Below are 21,911 nucleotides of genomic sequence, written 5' to 3' on the forward strand. Positions count from 1 at the left end.
TTCAGTCTGTCTTCTGCTTTGTCTCTAATGTGCAGACTCCAGGAAATGGCTTCAAATCACTTTCTGGACAGAACACTATGGCAGAAAGGAAGTGCATATGGCATAGTTGTGAGAAGCCCCATAAAAATCACAATGCCAATAAAGTGATACATATCCGTTATTGACAATGGATCCCACTTGTATTTTTTGCCATGTGCCTTCCTCTTTTCACCATTTTTGTTTGTGTTAGTGCACAGGCTTCGAATGACATTCACACTAAAAAACATGTGGAACAAGTCAAGCGGGGAATACTGGTTGGTAGTGTCCAAGTGCATTCCTGGTGCATGTGCTAGGCAGAAGCGGTGCAGTACTGGCTCCATGTCCTCTTCATGCTCACTTTTCACCTGCCCTCTGGGGCTGAGGTTGTCAAGGTGGGTTAGGGCACTGCGCAATAACTGTAGGTGAGGTGGTTTTACAGACCTCCTGAAGTTATATTTGGGCTCCTTTTGACCTTCCTGAATCTCTGATGGTCAGAGTTACTGAGTGACAGCTATTTTAAACAAATCACTGCAAGAAAGATCACAGCAGTTCTATCTGTTTATTGGACAGAGCTGCAATAAACACCACAAATAGATCGCTATTGGTCAGAACTGTATGGACTGTAGTCAATGAAAATCTTTTGTATTTAAGCTGTTTTTAACACTTTTGCTATCAAAAAGGTGAACTCACACCATATGTTCTGCTGGTTGTTCGATTCATTTACAAAGCGTAATATGAATAATGGACATGTTTGCAAAGATCGTGTTGTCTGATTGGAAACTTACATAGATAGCTCAGAAGCAGAAGTTGGGCAGTTTCCAATGATTTATGGTTTGTTGGGCTGAATTTTGATTTGGCCGGTAAAAAGTGATTGTCAAAAAGGACCATATGTTTTCACCGTGTTGTGGCTTGTTCATTTTTATTAATGTTAGTGTTTAGGAAAATGGTTTTACTGCTGAGAAAATACATTGAAACGCTAGATGTAAAGGATATTAAAGATTGTTTTCATGTGTGGTATTTTGTGAAACAATCAAGAATAAGTGTTATAGTAATGGAAAGTGTAACTGTAGGTGTAAATTTACACGTGAAGTCGGATGGGGTGGTATAGTGTTTTAAACAGTAAAACAATGATTTGATTGAAGTAATAAATTAATTTTGTTCTGAAAGATAGCAAATATCGAATTTTCACATTTTATACATTTTTGGTACAAAGTAAGGCTTAAATAATTTTTATGGTCTTTAATTTCAAGTATAATGTATGGTAATCCGTTACATAGTGGTACAATGAATATGACTAATACTGTAGCTGTTTTAAGATTCTGGATGAAGTTAGTGAGAATATTTAAATGATGAATCACATGTGGCTTGCAATTCGTATCAATAATAAAAAAATGCACAGTTTAGTAGCTCTGTGAAGTTGGCCCCCCTACAGACAGCACAAATGATGAAACCCACCTCATTTGTTAGTGCTACGTTTGTGCCGGTTTGTGCCATTGAAAGTAGCGTTTCTGCTGCTTTCGCTTCGGAGATAAAGCACCTTTTTTTTCAGGGTCATGACGTCATTCAGCCCCCCTACAACATTGTAGGGGAACCGGACTGGTCTCATTAATTAGTGCTACATTTGTGCCGGTTTGTGCCATTGAAACCTCTGTAGCGGCAATGCTTGTTAGTAAGACAGAATTAAGTGTTGCTGTGCTTTCCCAAATGAGGCCAAGTAATAGTTATTTGTTTATTTCTTTAGCACATTTCTTTGAACATTTCCATCAATCGTACAAGCACTGAAAAACTGTCCAATCCCTAGTTCGTCAGGCATTTTCTTTTTCACTGCGGGAGCGCTCCTACTGGTCCTGGTCTCAGTGCCTTCTAGGATATAACGCCAGCGATTTGTTGTTAAAATTGGGTTTCCTATAATGCCACAGCGAACTCTCATTTTTATGTCCACTATAACAGACATAATCTCCCTTGCTTTTAACCAAGCGTTTCATAATTTCTAAGAATGAAAATGATTTAAACTATGCGGCTGGACAAAATGACAGATAGGGGCACTCGTGGTGCATTGGTCAGTAGTGAAAAGATTTAATTATTTAATCTCTTTACTTTGCACATTTTAATCTGCTTTGTATTGAATATTTATATGGAATTTTACAACTATAGGGAAATTTTAGTAGCTGAGCATAAAAAGAAGAGGAGCATAATGCAACTGAAGGTCATAAACGATATTAAATTAGGAACATAAACATATTATGTAAACTGTATAAGGCTAGTATATGGCTGGTATTGGTATTTTAAAGAAAAAAATACACACCAGTATTCCACTTTCTTCCTAAACATTTTAAGCATCAAAGTCTTACATGTGGTTATTTTAGAAACGTTTTTACATGCTACTTCTGACCACATTATGTTTATATACTTTATATACTTTGTGAAAGCGAATAGTCTTAACCTTTTCTGCGAATATGCTCGTTATCTGAGAAAACAAAAGCATACTTGTAGAATTTGATTAATAGGGAATATAATACAGAATCGCGTATCTAAAGAAATTAAGAACTATATAATTATATTCATATACTGTTGCACATACAGTAGTATAAGGCTTTCTATTGATGTGTGTATGGCTGTTTCACTGCTTTCCATTTGACTGCGTCTGTGGTGTGATGGCTTAAGTGACTAACTGATAAACCTGAGGTTGGAGGTACAAGCCCAGCTATCGCCATGAGTTTTCATGCATAAGCCCGACATTGGACAATCCAGGCCAGGTAACAGCTTCACCCCTCACTCTTTCCTCTGCCTGTCTGACTTTTTTTTAACCCTTCTGTGCCCGAATTGCAGTGGGTGAGAAAGAAACAAAGTGAAATGTAGAGCATAAACAAAGATTCTAGGCTGACTACAATGGATGAAAGATCACCCGTTTTTCGCGCACAAAAATCGAAACCTGTTTTTATGGCTTTTACAATCATGCAATGTCTAAGTTAAGCAGGAACACATCATTATATCTAATGACTAATGATGACTTCCCGTTTCTTTTCATCTTCATTATTTGAGAGAGTCTTTGTGATTTTGGCCATAGTCCGTCTCCTTACCAAAGCTATAGTGCAGTAAGTTGTCTGTACCGACATATGGTACAGTTAAACATGTACTATTCTGATGAGCTAATACCTGGGAAAAAACACTTTCATTTTCTTTAAAACACTGACAACACAATATGGAAATGATAATTGTTTTCTCTCTTGATTTGCTGATCTGTAAGGCTGTTGGGCGCAGTGAATGTGAGTTCTGTCTTGCATTGTCAGATTGTGAAAAATAAAAGTATTTTATGAAACATACGTTTGTGATTTTAATCAAGATGGGGTAATGGGGACTCTCTATTATACTCTCTTTTATAAAATAAAACAAAACAAAAAATAAAAATAAGATACAATCTACAGACATATTACAGACATTTACAACAAAGACATATCTTAAAACATTTACATATATTGTTGATTTATTACTTTAAATATATACTTTAAATTACTGTAAATATATTACTTCATTTTATTTAGCATCTTTAAAAGTGGCAAATTTTAGTAGCTGAGCATAAAAAGAAGAGGAGCATAAAGGGTCTGATGATCATAAATTATATTAATTAAGGAACTGCATCAGAGATGTTTTTTTTAACTGCACTGCATCAGGGAGAATCAGTATAGCTTCTGGGAAATATATTTTCCTGCATCAAAGTTTAACTAATTCAGAGCACCCTACATTACAATCTCCAAGCATTTCATTTTGAGCTGGAGACCCTCACACCTGAAGAAAGCTTCACAGCCGAAACTTTTCTCTCTTCTCTTTTCAGCATGGAATAAGCCTATTACTTGTTACTTTGCAGAGTACACTACTTCTTAGTTACTTCTTAGATTGAAATCATTTTAATTTTTTAAATACATTTTAGAAAAAGTGTAATCTATACTAAAAAGGTGTATTTATTTAATACAACTTGATAGTTGTATTAATAGACATAAGAATTCAGATTGATACTGTTCAGACTTTTAATCATTTTAAACTCTATTACAGCATCTTACACATTAAACGTGAAAAAGTCAGTATATTTTATAAAAGCAAGATTGCTCAGTTGGACAGTATAAAGCAAGTATGTTTTTTAATGTTTGTAATCGCTATTCTTGCAAGTATAAACACAACATAAACTGAAATGCTACAGAACCCTAAACAGACAAAACACACTAGTCGGATATACAGTAACTGTGTCAGTCTTCTGTGTAAAAAAATTACAGACATCATGATTTGAACATCATTGGGTGCTGTTTTTAAAAAGCTGTTGAGTAAAGAATATGAATTTTCACTTGGAAGAATATTATTATATTATTATAATTAATAACCTTAAAAATAATATTATTATTAATAACCTTAAAAATCTGAAGAGAGATCTAAAGGGAGATCTCTCCTCTGCCCGATGACACAGGTCCCTGCTAGCTATTCAGAGGGAAAGGCGGTGATATCACCATGCAGGCAAACAGGCACAGCAATGTCAGGTGTATGCGTAAAAAAATATTTAGATCTTTAAATTAATATTGTTATTGATTTCTTTAGCCTTACAACATTGTCCAATAATACTCTTCTTGTATCTAATTTTAAGTTAAGCAGGATTTGTGCTACAGACCACTTTTTTATCACTTTTTTCACATATTGATGATAATGATATCAGTAGCAGTTTGAAATCATTCACTGTTATTAATAAATGACTTAGCTTCGAACATGTTGTGATATTTAGAAATATGAAAAATGTCAATATAGTGTCCATAATATTTTATATTTGAGTTTTTCTAAGAAATGCTTATTTGTTAAAGAAAACTCACTGTAATAGCTGGGCTTGTACCTCCGACCTCAGGCTTATAATTCAGTCACTTAAGCCATCACACCACAGACAATTCATGGAAAGCAGTGTAACAGCAATACACATATCAATGGAAAGTCTTATACTACTATTTGTGCTACAGTATATGAATATAATTATATCGTTATTAATTTCTTTAGATACGCGATTCCATATTATATTCCCTATTAATCAAATTCTAAAAGTATGCTTTTGTTTACTCCGATAACGAGCGTATTCGCAGTAAAGGTTAAAACTATCAGTTTTCACAAAGTATATAAACTTAATGTGGTCAGAAGGAGCACGTAAAACATTTCCAGAATAACCACATGTAAGACTTTGATGCTTAAAATGTTTAGGACGAAAGTGGAATACTGGTGTGTATGAATACTGGTACCAGCCATATACAGTTTACATAATATGTTTATGTTCTTAAATTAATATTGTTTATGAGCATGTGTAAAGCATGGTGAATCAGAGATTCTCAAAATTTACTTTGCATGATTGGAAATGAATATGTGATCAGATCAACGAAATGCTGTGGTGTTACTTTTTGTCAATGAAAAAATAAAGTCTTTTCGTTTACAAAGACGGTTACAAAGAATGTGGACCAGAGTAATACTTTGAGTTTACAGCTTGTCCAAGGTCATTCATTATTAATGCTATTAGTAATAATAATAATAATAATAATAATAATAATAATAATAATAATAAACCTTATTTTATATAGCGCCTTTAAAGTTGGCTTCTCAAAGCGCTTTACAGGATGACAACAACAATCAATAAGAAGGATACACAAGATAAAACACAATTACAATATAGAGAGGAGACCGTGGATAGTGGTAATAAGAAAAGCAGAGGGGTGAAGAATGGAACCAGTTAAGTAAAGGCTTTTCTAAAGAAGAGGGTTTTGAGTCTGGAATTGAAGGAGTTTAGAGAAGGTGACTCCCTGATATCCTTGGGGAGAGAGTTCCAGAGCTTGGTGGCATAACAGGAGAAGGCCCTGTCACCCATACCATGTAGACGGGCTTGGCGGACAGTAAGGAGAGCAGAATTAGAAGAGCGAAGGTTGCGATGTGGGGAGTAGGGCGATAATAGTTCAGACAAGTACTGAGGTCCCAAGCCATGCAGAGCCTTATAGGCGAGCATGAGGATTTTAAAGTCTACACGGAATTTGACCGGAAGCCAGTCCAATAACTCCAGGATAGGAGTAATGTGATCATTTGCACTAGACCTGGTCAGGATTCTGGCTGCTGAATTTTGGACATACTGCAGTTTGTTCAAAGTAGATTTAGATACCCCAGCGAGTAGAGCATTACAACAATTCAAGAGAATACAAATGTGTTGATCAGCTTTTCAGCCACAGTTAATGATAGCATAGGGCGTAGTCTTGCAATATTTCTAAGGTGAAAAAAAGATGTTTTGACAGTATGCTGCACATGTGGGTCGAATGTTAAGCCAGAATCGAATACAACCCCAAGATTTTTCAATTTTGATTGAAGCTCAAGTACAGAGCCATCTACAGAAAGGGTTACAGGACTGGCTTTACGAAGTTGATGGGGGGTACCAATAAGCATGACTTCAGTCTTGTCGCAGTTAAGATGAAGGACGTTTTGAGTTATCCAACTTGTTATGTCAGAGATGCAATTAGATAGAATAGAGACAGCCACATCAGTGTCAGGTTTGGTATGGATGTATATTTGAATATCTTCAGCGTAGAAATGAAAGCTGAGGCCATGTGATCTTAAAAGCTGACCAAGTGTAAACATGTAAATGCTGAAGAACAAGGGGCCCAGTATTGAGCCTTGAGGAACACCTGACTTAACAAGACCAATTTCAGACCTGTACCCATTAAGTGAGACAAAGTGACAGCGATCAGTAAGATTTGAACCATCTGAGAGCAGTGTCAGAAACTCCAAACACAGTCTCAAGACGAGAAAGTAAGATGTCATGGTCAACAGTGTCAAAATCAGCACTGAGATCAAGAAGGATGAGTATAGAAAGAGAACCAGAATCAGAAGCTATTAGATCGTTAGTGACTTTGACCAGGGCAGTTTCTGTGCTTTGAAGTTGACGGAAGAAAGATTGGAGGGGTTCGAAAAGGTTGTTTGTCATGAGGTGGTTATGTAACTGAAGTGTGACAGCACGTTCTAGAATTTTTGCAAGAAAGGGTTAGTTGGAGATGGAGTGAAAACTGTTAAGATTGTTGAGAGCCATGTTAGGCTTTTTTGGCATGGGGGTAATGGCAGCAGTTTTGAAGACCGTTGGTACAGTGCCAGCGCTCAAGGATTCATGTATAATATTGAGGACAATGGGACAGAGAGAAGAGAAACAGGACTGAAATAAAGTGGTGGGAATAGGATCTAAAATAAATGTGGTGGGTTTCATGTGTGTAACTAGTTTATTGAGGGATGCTGAGTCAAGAAGAGAGAAGCTGGAGAGAAGGGAACCAGAGAAGTTGGATGAGGAGGGAGGAGGTATGGAAATGATATGTGTAGTGGATAGAAAGAAATCTAAGAGTGTGTTGCAAAGTTGTGATGAGGCAGACAATGTGTTGGGGCAGTTTGGCTTGAGCAGTCTATTGATGGTGGAGAGTAATATCTTCGGTAAAGACTTTGATGCATAAAATATTTCTGCATAAATAAAATGTTTACAGATGCAGCCATTCAACATGGGTGAGGTATTTCGCGGCATACCCCGGTGGGCGTGTTGCGGTATCACGCGGTATCACGCATTTCACGTGTGTCACGTGACTAACTATCCGGTGTCGCCTTGTAAAACCGCCAGGGGGAGCTTAACCTCTCATGTACAGCATTTGAGCCTTTAATTTTGAACTGTGTATTACAGCATGTTAATCATCAATCATTAAAATGTTGGTATATTTTATGAACGCAAGATTGCTCAGTTGGACAAAAGTACACAACCTACCTTTATCAGAAATATTTATGCATCAAAGCCTTTACTGAAGATATTACTAATAGTATTAATAATGGATGACTTTGGACAAGCTGTATACTCAAAGTATAATTTCTTTAGCACATTTGAACAAGCACTTGGAATCTGTCCAAGCCATACTTTGTCAGGCAGTTTGTTTTACTTCAACGGGCATAAAAACTTCCTTGCTTTTAACAGGGCGTTTCATAATTTCTAGCTACGAAAATGATTTAAAATGCGACACCTATCATTCAACTAGAGCTTAAAATATCACAAGGAAAAATACACACCGGTATTCCATTTCTCCCTAAACATTGTAAGCTTCGAAGTCTTTAACTAACGTGATACCGGAGTCAACAAGCATACTTTTAGAATTTGATTAAAAGGGAATATAATATGGAATCGCGTATCTAAAGAATTTAATAACGGTATGATTATATCCGTGTACTGCGGCAGGGCTGTGTAGGGCTGTTTCGCCTGCCTGACCATGTGAGCTGTCTTGTAGCCTACTGGTCTAGGTGCGTGACTACCAACTGGCAGGTTGTGTGTTCGAATCCAGCTGGTGCTGGACTTTTCATTTTTATTTATTTATTTTTTAATCACGTAACATAAACATATTACCGTATGCAAACTGTACTGTATACAGTATGTATATGTATATTTAATGTCTTAACTGTGCCCGTTTAATTGAATTTAAAAAAATTATTTAACACGAACATTAAGCTGTTTACATCTTCCGCCTGAGAACAGTCACCCGTTGCTACCCAACGCAGAATGGTGATTGGCTGACACTATCTGACACCCCTCTGATTGGAGAAAAAAGACGTGCTGGTTTGCTATACATACTGTACCAGGAAGAGGATTTCTTTCTATTCAAAACGTGTATTTTAAAAGTTTAAGAAGTAAAAACCTTACAGCGTACACAGATTTCTAAACTGATCAGGATCGTTATCTTTGTCTTATGCATAATAATGTTCACCGCTCTGTCCAGCAAATTAATAATAAACTTTATTTTATATACCGTTTTAAACGAATAAGTAATTAGATTGCTCATAAACCTTATCACTTGCTTTTTCTTTTTATTTAGGCTCAGATTTCAACTATAGATCGTATTATTAATAACCATAATAACAACCAACCAACAAAAACAACCATATAAACATAATGGTGGTGCTGGACCTTCCAGTTTTATTTATTTATTTTTTAATCGCGTAACATAAACATATTACCGTATGCAAACTGTACTGTATACAATATGTATATGTATATTTAATGTCTTAACTGTGCCCGTTTAAGTATTGAATATTCATATCTAATTTTACCACTGAAGGGAAATCTTAACATAAACGTACAGTATATGGCTGGTCTCGGTACTTTAAAGAAAAAAATACACACCGGTATTCCATTCCTCCCTAAACATTGTAAGCTTCGAAGTCTTTAACTAACGTGATACCGGAGTCAACAAGCATACTTTTAGAATTTGATTAAAAGGGAATATAATATGGAATCGCGTATCTCAAGAAATTAATAACGATATAATTATATTAATGTTGCAAAAGAACTGCAACGGACATAAAAACTCCCTTGCATGGTTTCATTACGACCAGAATCGGTCTTGAGATATTTTTAACTTGATTTACAGTATTTGAGAGGTATGTCTTAACACCGATACTACAGTGCTTAAGTACTGCTCACGTATATGTTTCTAGGTTTATATTATGCATTTCATACGGTCAAATTACTTTTGAGCAACTAATAAGAAGCGCAAAACGGTAGGCGTTTTACTTTCATTTTGTGCTGTGACCCGTGGATTGATTAGAGATATCAAGTACATACAAGTCATTTTTTAAATGTTGTAGTTCATCTTGAAAAAATGTTACGAGTACACAATTACACAGGTTCTGTTTCCATATTGCGGATTTTGGTTACGTAATATTATTTTCTAGATTTCATGTTGTGAATATGATGGGATGTCTGATGGGATGTTTCTAAAAATCCATCCTCTGTAAAACGTCTTCTCTAGTTGTCCTGCATATGTATTCGCTAATGAAGCTGTGTGTTCTGAGCCTAGATCTCTACATTTCTGTATGAACCAGCTTAGAGGGCTAAAGACAGCTTGTGTTTAAATTGAGTGTAAGGCAATTTATGCTTCTAAAGTCATGGTCAGCATTTATCTTTGTACTGTGCTGTAAACTTGTTCTGTGCCAAGTCACATTATTTTATAGCGTTTTTAAAGCGTTATCAAATACGGTGTTACTGTAGTTTACTGAGTCCCATGTCACATGGTCTGTGATTGAAACCTGTAAAACCGGTTTAATTCATCACAGCCAGCACTCTTCAGGTGTGAGGGTCTTCTGCTCAGAATGAAACGCTAAAATGTTTGTGTATATTCTAATGGTAGTGGGGGCGGGGTGTGTGGGAACAGGTTTGGTTGAAATTGCATTGGAGATCTATGTTCTTCACACCTGAAACATTTTCTTTGAAAGCATTTTCTTCGCTGTTTAACCGATCTTGTTACAGCATGTTACAGTTTACTATTATTAACCATATTAATTTTAAGTGCTTAATGTAAAATCTTGTAAAAATATATTTTCATTGTTCAAATATACATTAAGTCTGACTATCATATAATAAGTTAAATACAAAACTAAAGAAAAAATAGGGTTAAATATAATTCAAAATATTTTGCTAACAATGTTAACTGTTTATGAATAATAAAATGTATTAACTAAGGAGTAGGATGGCACAGTTGTTAGTATGTTTTTTGTTTTGTTTCTTTTTCATAAATACAACAGTAGTACCTGATGTCTCAGTGGCTTTCAAAATTAAATTATGCATGCAAACCTGTGAACTAGAAAGATAACTAAGATATCCATCCATTGTATTCCATAATATCCATGAAATATATGGCGCTGAAATACAGTATGTGTGACGCATAAAAGACACCAAGGGATTGGGTGAGCTCCCATCACAAAAAAAAAAACTGCGAACCTGCACTACAGCGACCATAGTACAGTATGGAGACCAAGGCTTTTTACGGGAAGAGACGGGGTGCTTCTGCCGCCCCAGTTTCCAAAGAGCGATGGGTAAGCAAATACAGCAGACTTCATCTGAAATACGCGATTACAGCGCATATTACAAGGTATTATTGCCGTTTTGAATTTTAAATTCAATTATAATTATTTCTTCGTAGCCTGTTCTTCAAGAAAACACCGCACGGGCGAAACGATCTACCACCAGGACAGTAAAAAAGAAAGCGGTAAGACGGAAAAAAAGAAAAGTTTATTTTGACTTCTGTTCCGCGACTGATGAATACTACTGTGTGACTTTATTTCTTACATGAATTATGTTATTTTGCCACAGGCCGTGGGTCTCTGCTCTCGGCCACTGGCCAGGGTGCCAACCTGTAGAAGCAGCACCTGTATGGAGACATTTCGGCAGCAGCGGGAGCATTACGATGCATTACTGGGGAGGATTGGGAGGCTAGAGTTCCAGCAGTCAAACAGTTGAGCAGCTGTCTCCCGAAAAGTGCCTCTCCCCGCCGCGCAGGCTGCAATGCCTGGCGGAAGCTCTGCCCCCCGCAGAGCACACACCGCCTCAGGACACTCCATCCCGGCCTCTCAGTTCACCACCGCGCAGGAATCTGTTGATGCTGTCCCCGCCGGCTATCTCCCCCCAGGAAGCACAGCGGAATTCACAGATGCCAGTGGGACGAATAATTCTCCCAGATGTCCAACTGCTACCCATCACCCAGGAGATGGAGGGGGGGTTGTACTTGCAGTGCATCGGCATAGACGGGAAAGCAAGAGCCGACCGCTACGCCGCCCTCGTGTTTCGAAATCTTGTGACTTTTGAAATGTACTGGGGGTGGACCACGTCTGTAAATTTCGATGGGTCCAGAGGCAAAAGTGCCTTGCCTTGCAATCTCCGGGAAACCATTAGTACGATGGTGAATCGGAGATTCTCAACCCTTGCTGCGTACGACTGGAAAATAATTCGGGATCGGATCAACGAAATGCTTCGTAGGAGGAGGCGGTCTTTTCCTCTTGTCTAACAGTCTGTCCACAAACAAAAAATTCCTGTTAGACAAGAGGAATTGAAAAAAAACAATTTTGTCAATGAAAACCGGTGTGTGTGTCTCTCCCTGCTGGATGTCCCTCTCACAAACTGCTGAATGAATAAAATAATTGTATTGAAAACGAGTTTGCGATTGTCTGGTCTTTAAATTCTTGAGATACGTGATTCCATATTATATTCCCTTTTAATCAAATTCTAAAAGTATGCTTGTTGACTCCGGTATCGCGTTAGTTAAAGACTTCGATGCTTAAAATGTTTAGGGAGAAATGGAATACTGGTGTGTATGTTTTCTTTAAAGTACCGAGACCAGCCATATACTGTATGTTTAAGTTCCAAAATTAATATCGTTTATGGGCTTCACACGCGTTGCAGTATGCTCAGGCACTAAGTAAAAGGAGATGCTTCGTATTGCTTGACTAATTTTAAAAACTAAGTTATAAATGCAGACGCTCCCTCGGTGCGCTGCTCTGGTTCGTCGGCTCCTACACAGTGCCTGTCTGCCGTAAGCGTTACAATATACTAAATACTAAATACTAAAGCCAATACTGGCTCAATGGGCTTTGACATGCTAATGCGTTGGTTTAACAGTCCGGTTGTGGCAGGCTTCCAATGTCAACTCGACTCGATTGGAAGACAATGAATGTATTTTAGCCCTAAATGAATTAATAGCAAACATGGTTTACATAAAATACATTTTTCCAAGAAAGTTTATAATAATACGATCTATAGTTGAAATCTGAGCCTAAATAAAAAGAAAAAGCAAATGATTAGGTTTATGAGCAATCTAATTACTTATTCGTTTAAAACGCTATATAAAATAAAGTTTATTATTAATTTTCTGGACAGAGCGGTGAACATTATTATGCATAAGACAAAGATAACGATCCTGATCAGTTTAGAAATCTGTGTACGCTGTAAGGTTTTTACTTCTTAAATTTTTAAAATACACGTTTTGAATAGAAAGAAATCCTCTTCCTGGTACAGTATGTATAGCAAACCAGCACGTCTTTTTTCTCCAATCAGAGGGGTGTCAGATAGTGTCAGCCAATCACCATTCTGCGTTGGGTAGCAACGGGTGACTGTTCTCAGGCGGAAGATGTAAACAGCTTAATGTTCGTGTTAAATAATTTTTTAAAATTCAATTAAACGGGCACAGTTAAGACATTAAATATACATATACATACTGTATACAGTACAGTTTGCATACGGTAATATGTTTATGTTACGTGATTAAAAAATAAATAAATAAAAATGAAAAGTCCAGCACCAGCTGGATTCGAACACACAACCTGCCAGTTGGTAGTCACACACCTAGACCAGTAGGCTACAAGACAGCTTGCATGAACAGGCAGGCGAAACAGCCCTACACAGCCCTGCCGCAGTACACGGCTATAATCATACCGTTATTAAATTCTTTAGATACGCGATTCCATATTATATTCCCTTTTAATCAAATTCTAAAAGTATGCTTGTTGACTCCGGTATCACGTTAGTTAAAGACTTCGAAGCTTACAATGTTTAGGGAGAAATGGAATACTGGTGTGTATTTTTTTCTTTAAAGTACCAAGACCAGCTATAAACTGTATGTTTATGTTCCAAAATTAATATCGTTTATGGCCTTCACACGCGTTACAGTATGCTCCTATTCTTTTTATGCTCAGCTACTAAGATTTCCCTTCAGTGGTAAAATTCAATATCTACAACGGGCACAGTAAAGACGTTTACAGTAAGTCTTTCTACGACAGACCAACGGACCACGAGTGCCCCTGTCGGTCAACCAATCATGCACCGCGGTACCCCGTGTCATCATACCTGCGGTACGTGTCTGTACCGCTCACTTTGAATGGCTGCATCTGTATGTTAAAGATGGTAGGTTGTGTACTTTTGTCCAACTGATATATCTTGCTTTTATAAAATATACCAACTTTTTAATGTTTAATGATTAACATGCTGTAACACACAGTTTAAAGTCTAGAGAGTATACAACTTAAATTCTTAATTGAATAAAAACTGTCCCTCAGCATTGATCGGGATTCGAAACCGGGTGTTTTCTGGTGACAGCTTAAATGCTGTACATGAGAGGTTATCTTTATTAGCTCCACCTGGTGGTAATTCCGGATACTATTATCTTACTGCGGTATTATACGGTAAACCACGATATGACTTAATATGAAGCGTTATGACGAGACACGCCCAACGCCTTTTACCTCGGAGTACCCTGCTCATTTTGAATGGCTGCATCTGTATGTATAATATATTTATATTCCTAAATTAATATTGTTTATGACTTTCAGAGATGTTATGCTCCTATTATTTTTGTGTTCAGCTACCAAAATTTCCCTTTAGTAGTAAAATTCCATATTAAGTGGATTTAAATATGCACAGTAGAGAGATTAAATGAAGCAATCATTTCACTTACATCTAATGCACCATGAGTACCATCTGTTGATCATCTTTGGCCTGCGAATCACGTACCACGGCCTCCTGTAGTCCAAAACACACAGTACGGGGTTTTACTGCGCATTTTGAATCTGTGTATATTTAGCTGGTTGTATCAGGGTATTAATTTTATATATCACAGTATTATACAGTTTTATTCACATTCGTGTTCTCATAGCAGGGTACTGGGGACAACACCCCATTGGACAGACAAAGGTGATAAAGGTGTTAAAAATTCTGAGGGGTTAAGTGTTGCAGAATTCAGCATATGAGAGGCTATGGACAGCATTAGCACTTGTAATGATGCTAATGTCAAGTCAGTCAGAAGTTTAACAAGGGTAAAAAACATTTTGCATAACAAAACCGTGAAAGAAGCAGACTTTTAAGTTCAGCACATTTGTAAATTAATGAGAGTCTATGAACAGTAGCACCAACACCTGTGTCAATGCTAGTGGTTTAAGAATGAATTGAATTCCAGTAAGACTAACTACAGAACATCATTTTTTCTGTTTCAGCGAAATGAGACAAATAGAAAGTAACAAGGCAAAGCAACATTTTGCATAACAAAGCCATGAAAGATTTTTAAAATAATTTCAAAGCCTTGGATAGTATGCCTCAGGAACTCATTCATAGCATTATCCAAACAAAATACCCACTTGTCACATTGTGATCACATACAAATGTGAAGTAGGGTTAATACAGGTGCAGCCATTCAATGTGCGCGGCACAAACACGTTCCATGGGCATTTGGCTACGTCATCGCGCGTCATACTGCAGTACGTGATTGGTTGACTGACAGGGGCACTAGTGGTGCGTTGGTCGGTAGTAGAAAGATTTAAATGTCTTTACTGTGTCCGTTTTAGTATTGAATATTTATATGGAATTTTACTGCTGAAGGGAAATCTTAGTAGCAGAGCATAAAAAGAATAGGAGCATAACGCGTGTGAAGGCCATAAACGATATTAATTTTGGAACATAAACATACAGTATTACAGTATGTAAACTGTATATGGCTTGTCTCGGTACTTTAAAGAAAAAATACACGCCAGTATTCCATTTCTCCCTAAACATTTTAAGCATCAAAATTTTTAACATGTGAAATAACGTCTATAAAATAATTATATACATGTACGACAACACAATAGTACGCACTGTACAATGTTTGTTGATACTGTATGTGTAGGGCTGTTCCACCACCACCCTTCACCCAATCTTGCGAGTAGCGCTGCTGTCTAAGTGCTGGACTTGTAAATGAGAGGTTGGCTGTTCAAATCCAGGCAACGCCATGACTTTTTCTAAACAAACATTTCTTTGAAAAAATAAAATAGCAATATTATGTCAATATTAATTAATTGACTTTTATATTTCTAAATATCACAACATGTTCGAATCTAAGTCATTTTTTAATAACAACGAATAGTCATCTTCTTTCCTTCTGACAGCGGTTCCTGCTTCTGCTTCCTGCTTCTATCATGTGAGGAACCCTTTAGATCTCCCTTCAGATTTAAAAGGTTATTAATAATATCTTCGGTGTCGCATCTTCCCAGTTTAGCTGATCTTTTGCTGCACACACATGCTTACACAGCTCCCGGGGTAAACTATCACAAAGCCTTAGAGAACTTAAAATTTTTATCAACAAATTGTAAATACGACATTTACATTGGCGTTATTAATTTTTCTCCTAAGAGTATGGAGGATTGTCAGCTGTCACTGAGAGCAGACCCCCCCCCCCCTTAGGCTGCGCAAAATATTTTTTTTTTATAATATTGTTGTTGTTATTGTTGTTGTTTTTATCCCGTAAAGCGCTTTGAGAAGCCGCCTTTAAAGGCGCTATTTAAGGCGCTGATTCCTATGGAATGTGTTTTCATTCTTCTTTTTTTCAGCATGGAATAAACCTATTACTTGATTCTTATGGTTTGTGTGAGAAGCCAGGGTATCAGCTTGTTCTCCCCTCCCGCCCCTCTCTGTGTACAGTAGAACCTCCTGTCCTGACTGGTGGAGCTCATACAGCTGTGTCTGGAGAGAAGCCAGGGTATCAGCTTCAACAACACGGCTGGGCAGCTTGTTCCCCCCTCCCGCCCCTCTCTGTGTACAGTAGAGCCTCCTGTCCTGACTGGTGAAGCTCACTCAGTTGTGAATGCGTTGGTGTAACAGTCCGGGTGTGGCAAGCTTCTAATGTCTCCCGACTTCGGAGAAAGGAACCCGTCTTTCAATGGAAGACAATGAACACATTCTAACCATACATGCCACCTGACCCTGTTTTGCGTCAGGGAAGACGAATATGAACCTATTTCCCTTTGAAACTTATCAAAAAAGACACACTTACCAGAGCTTGCACAACTACTGTATAACTAAAAAAGACCTCTTCACTGTGTGAAAATACAACCTTTATAAATTTATGCAGGAATATGCTATCAATGTTAGATAAAAAAAAACACATTGCCCAACGTTAGAAAGCATCTTGCATTACATTGCTTGAAAAATGATTTTATTTGGAGAGACTGGATAAGTAATTCAAGTGTTTTTTAACTTCCTGAAAAACAAGTAATAATTTAACAATATATGTAAATGTTTTATGATATGTCGTTGTTGTGAATGTCTGTAGAGTGTATCTTATTTTTAGTTTTATAGCCAAAGGGCCTTGCAGATCAGATCAGATTCCCTTCCCCCCACGGAAAGACAGACAAATGTCACCGCGTGGCGAGCAGCTCCAATTTCAGACGTAAGTGATAAATACTGTATATTTAGCTGAAAAGCTGTACAATGCAAGAATTTCGTTACTCTGGGAGCTTTCGTGAAAAAGCTACAGGCGTGGTAATTGCAATCATTTTTATTTTTAAATACATTTTAGCAAAGTCATGTACCATAAAAGTATGGTAATTAAAAACCATTAATACTTTCGCTGGGGTTTAAATAAAGTCGATGTTTTCTCTTTTGGCTAGACTTGACTATTTAGCCATGAGATATACAATAGACTGTCATTAAACAACCTTATGTTTATTAATCTTCCTGTTATGCACAGTGAGAATGATAATGTAATGAGAATTAATTTAACCACAGAGTGCTCATAAATTGTGCTAGGAAGAAAACAGATAAGTGTTCTGAAAGGTCGCATATAAACAGGTTTTCGATGGACAGAATGATAGTGTAATGATTTCGGGTTAGGATAGGACGGACACAAAAACTCAGGAGTTTTGAGGAGTTAAAAGCTGCCTTTATTTTCTTCTCCGTCACCACCTGCCAGCCAGCTCTCCCGGGCCCCGTCTAGAGAGAAACACACGACCAGCCCGCGAGCCCGAGACAGAGAGTGAGAGACCACCTACCACCACAAAGCCTTGCTGAGCCAAGAGCTGAGCCCAAAACAGAGCCCCCTGGGCCAGCTGTTCCTGAGGCTCACTGACCTGAGCCACACTGACACCAGCCAGCCTCATGACAGCACTGCTAGAGCACCACAACTCATACTCAACCACATCACAGCACAGATCAAACAACAATATCTCACACACTGGGACACACACACACAAACACAACATAAACTGGAATGCTACAGAACCCTAAACAGACAATACACACTAGCCGAATATTTGACCAAGATAAGAAACAACAAAAAGAATCAGACCCTGACGAAGTACAGGCTCAGTGACCACAGCCTGGCCATAGAAACTGGGCGACACAGGCAGACCTGGCTGCCCAGAGAGGACAGGCTGTGCTCCCACTGCCAGCAGGGAGAAATAGAGACAGAGGTGCACTTCCTACTGCACTGTGACAGATACTCTGGGATTAGAGAAACATTCTTACCTAAATTCAGAAATCTAGTCCCAGAGTTCCCACACCTGCCAGAATCACAACGGGTCCCAATCCTACTGGGAGAGGGAGGAGGGAACTCAGTGGAACTGGCAGCCCAGTATGTGATCTCCTGTCACAGCCTGAGGAACAGTGAGCCTGTCTCCCAATAATGCTCCTTCTGTCTACAGTATATGTCAATATTTAATATGTCTTTGTTGTAAATGTCTGTAACATGTCTGTAGATTTGATATTACTGTTATTTTTTGTTTTGTTTCATGTGAATCTCATTATTTTATTTGCTTTGGCAACACTGATTGTACCCATCGGTCATGCTAATAAAGCACCTTGAATTGAATTAAATTGAAATTGAGAGAGGGCGAGCAAGAGAGAGAGAGAGAAACACCCAGGGGTGCAGAACCAGGGAACTATTTACATGGAAAACAGGTGATCCCCCCAGACTGTACGCCCGTTTCACTCTGGGACAGCTGCACTGGTCAGCGGCCTTCCTAAACCCTGACCTGACCACTTTCACTCCTGTCCTGCCCCTCACCGCGTAGCCCAGCTGGGTGCTCTTTGGCCACTGCCCGGGGCGAATGCACTACAATAGATTAGCATACTGTAGAGGAAAACAGTATAGGCATCATTGATATTGTAGTGTGCTCTCTGAAGGCACCAGTTCTGTAGGGTTTGGGCATTTACTGGGACAATTATTAATTGTAGCAGTAAATCACAAAATTTATTCTTTTGATGGCTTTAGAATCCAACCATGTGATATAGCTCAAACAACGCACACACACAGGTACTTATACACGAGGATACATTTATTAATACATAGAATATGCATGTAAACCTAACAGATCTTATCAAGAGGGTTATCAGAATACAAAAGATATATATTCATCAGTTACAAAGTGTTACATATATCAAGAGGACATACGTTCAGTATATCATTCATTTAGACCATTTCGTAAATGAACTTGGTTATTACTTCTACATTAGATACTCAAAACAAGTACATAACTCTTAGGAATTAAATTGATATCAACTGGTTGGGATAACAATTGAATTCTCGAGCTGTAATGCATTGAAGTTGAATACTCATCCAATCTCTGGGGATTCAGATCTCCTGCGGGCACAAAGAAACAGTTGCAGGCTGTTGCTGTCCAATCCGCGCTCTCTGGCTCGGTGCCAGGCTGTGCTGTGCGGCTTGCGACGGTGCGCTGCTGATGCTCACTGGCCGGCTAGTTAGTTTTGGCTTTAACTAGCAAAGTTTATGCACAGGAGAAAAGATGACTGTGGGTCCCAGCAAGTCAGGAAGAGGACCGGTTCGTTCCTGATGAAGCGCTAGTTCTGAATAGTGATTCAGCTGTCCACAGTTCTGACCTGTTCACGAGGCCTGCTGCTGGTGCTAACCTCGGGTGGATCCTCTGGTTACTCTCTGGCAACCTCCGCTCTAGACCCTTAGAACAAAGGAAAGTTCTGGCACTCGGACACACAACTTCAGCTCATTGATTGGCTGAAAGTTCCATGGGCATCAGAGTCCCACGTGGGTTACTCGGCCCTACCAGTCCCTGATTGGTTGATCAAGGTGAGATATGAGTCACTTACTCCTGACACTTAGGAATGCAGTCCAGATGTCCATCTGGCACTCCCTAGACAGATAGGCGCCAATGGATGACCATTGATCATGATAGCCAGGCTTAGCTAAATGCATCCCCCTTTGGGAGGTGTCCCTTATCAAAAGAAAACATCTTTAAATCAGCCTGCATGAATAGTTTCTCTGTGGCTGCACCACAGAGATGAACAGAGAGATGGGGCCTCATTTGGGAAAGCCCACAACACTTAATTCCGTCTTATTAGCATTGCCGCTACAATATGAAGACTTTTGAAACCAAATTTCCCAAATTTAATATGTGCTTTTCTATATCGGTACAGCAGGACTAATAGGTTTCTAGTAAAAACATACAGTATTCAGAATTGGTAATGGTTAGAAATCCCATTTTATGATTTCCTAAACGGAAAGCAACTCAGTTTATACTACAGTATATTTCGCTTTGCTTGGTGAAATTGGCATGGTCACTTGTTCTGAATATTTATAGATATCCATCAATACCACATCAATCAACGCTATTATCAGTTCAGGGAAAGATATTCTGATCGCAATATGCATGAAGGTGTGGCTTTTAACAGCAATTGTAACAGTTCTTATCCGTTACTAGAGGGTGGAAATATTCAATTGTAACAAGAAAAGGAAGTAGATAGATTACATAGATTTTTATTTAATACATGCAATTAATTTACTATCCTCAGATGGCTGTTTATTCTCATTATGAGAGCTTGCTTTGTGGGAATTAGCTTGCTAATAATAGCTTGCTTAATTAATTAATTAATTTTTCCCTCAAATATAACAAAGAGAATTATGTTTAGGGAGAAATGATTTTTTCAAAGAAATGTTTGTTAAAAGAAAAGTCAAAGTGCTGGCTGGATTTGAACGGCCAATCTCTCATCTACAAGTCCGGCACTTAGACCACAGCGTCACTTGCAAGGTCACGTGAGGAGTGGTGAAACTATTGTACTATTGGTGTACTATTGTGTTGTAGTACATGAATATAATTATATCGTTATTAATTTCTTTAGATATGAGATTCCATATTATATTCTCTATTAATCAAATTCTAAAAGTATGCTTGTTTGCTCCAGTTTCGAGCGTATTCGCAGAAAAGCTTAAAACTAACACTTTTTATACACGTTATTTCACATTAAAGACTTCGATGCTTAAAATGTTTAGGGAGAAATGGAATACTGGTGTGTATTTTTTCTTTAAGTACCGAGACCAGCCATATACAGTTTACATACTGTAATACTGTATGTTTATGTTCCAAAATTAATATCGTTTATGGCCTTCACACGCATTCTGCTCCTATTCTTTTTATGCTCAGCTACTAAGATTTCCCTTCAGTGGTAAAATTCCAAATAAATATTAAATACTTAAACGGGCACAGTAAAGACATTAAATATACATATACATACTGTATACAGTACACTGTACATACAGTAATATGTTTATGTTCCTAAATCAATATCTTCTATGAGCATGTGAAAGGCATGGTGAATCGGAGATTCTCAAAAATTACTGTACTTTGCATGATTGGAAACAAATGCATGATTGGATCAACGAAATGCTGTGGTGTTACTTTTACAAAGAGGTCAATGAAAAAAAGAACGTGGACCAGGGCAATACTTTGAGTTTACAGCTTGTCCAAGGTCATTCATTATAAATACTATTAGTAATATCTTCTGTAAAGACTTTTATGGCAACAGCTCAAACATGAGAGGTTGAGCTTTATTAGCTCCACCTTGCGGAAATTCCGGATACTATTATTTTACTTGTGGTACCATGCGGTAATCATGCGATACTATGCGAGAATATACAGTATTAATACAGTAACTTGCGTTACACCACGACAAGCGCATCACAAAATAATGCAGTATCGCCCGCTTGTTTTGAATGGCTGCATCTGTAGCTTCTGTTTTAAAGGTTTCGGATTTGTGTTAAGATTTGTATCTGTTGTAACTGTTAAAACAATGGCAAATAGAACTGTTATTCTACTGTTTATCGCCTAATATTGAGATTATTATAGACGTGTGTTGTGTGATGTGGTTTTTGGGGTTACAATAAATTGATCACATTTTTATTTATTTATGGAATGGTTTGTACTACATATTGTTAAACCACATTCTTAGGCTATATACTGAAATGAGGAAAAATCATACACAGGACTTTTTTCTC

This window comes from Lepisosteus platostomus, chromosome 1 (assembly GCF_059453375.1).
Source record: "Lepisosteus platostomus isolate fLepPlt1 chromosome 1, fLepPlt1.hap1, whole genome shotgun sequence".
NCBI classification, from domain to species: Eukaryota; Metazoa; Chordata; class Actinopteri; order Semionotiformes; family Lepisosteidae; genus Lepisosteus; species Lepisosteus platostomus.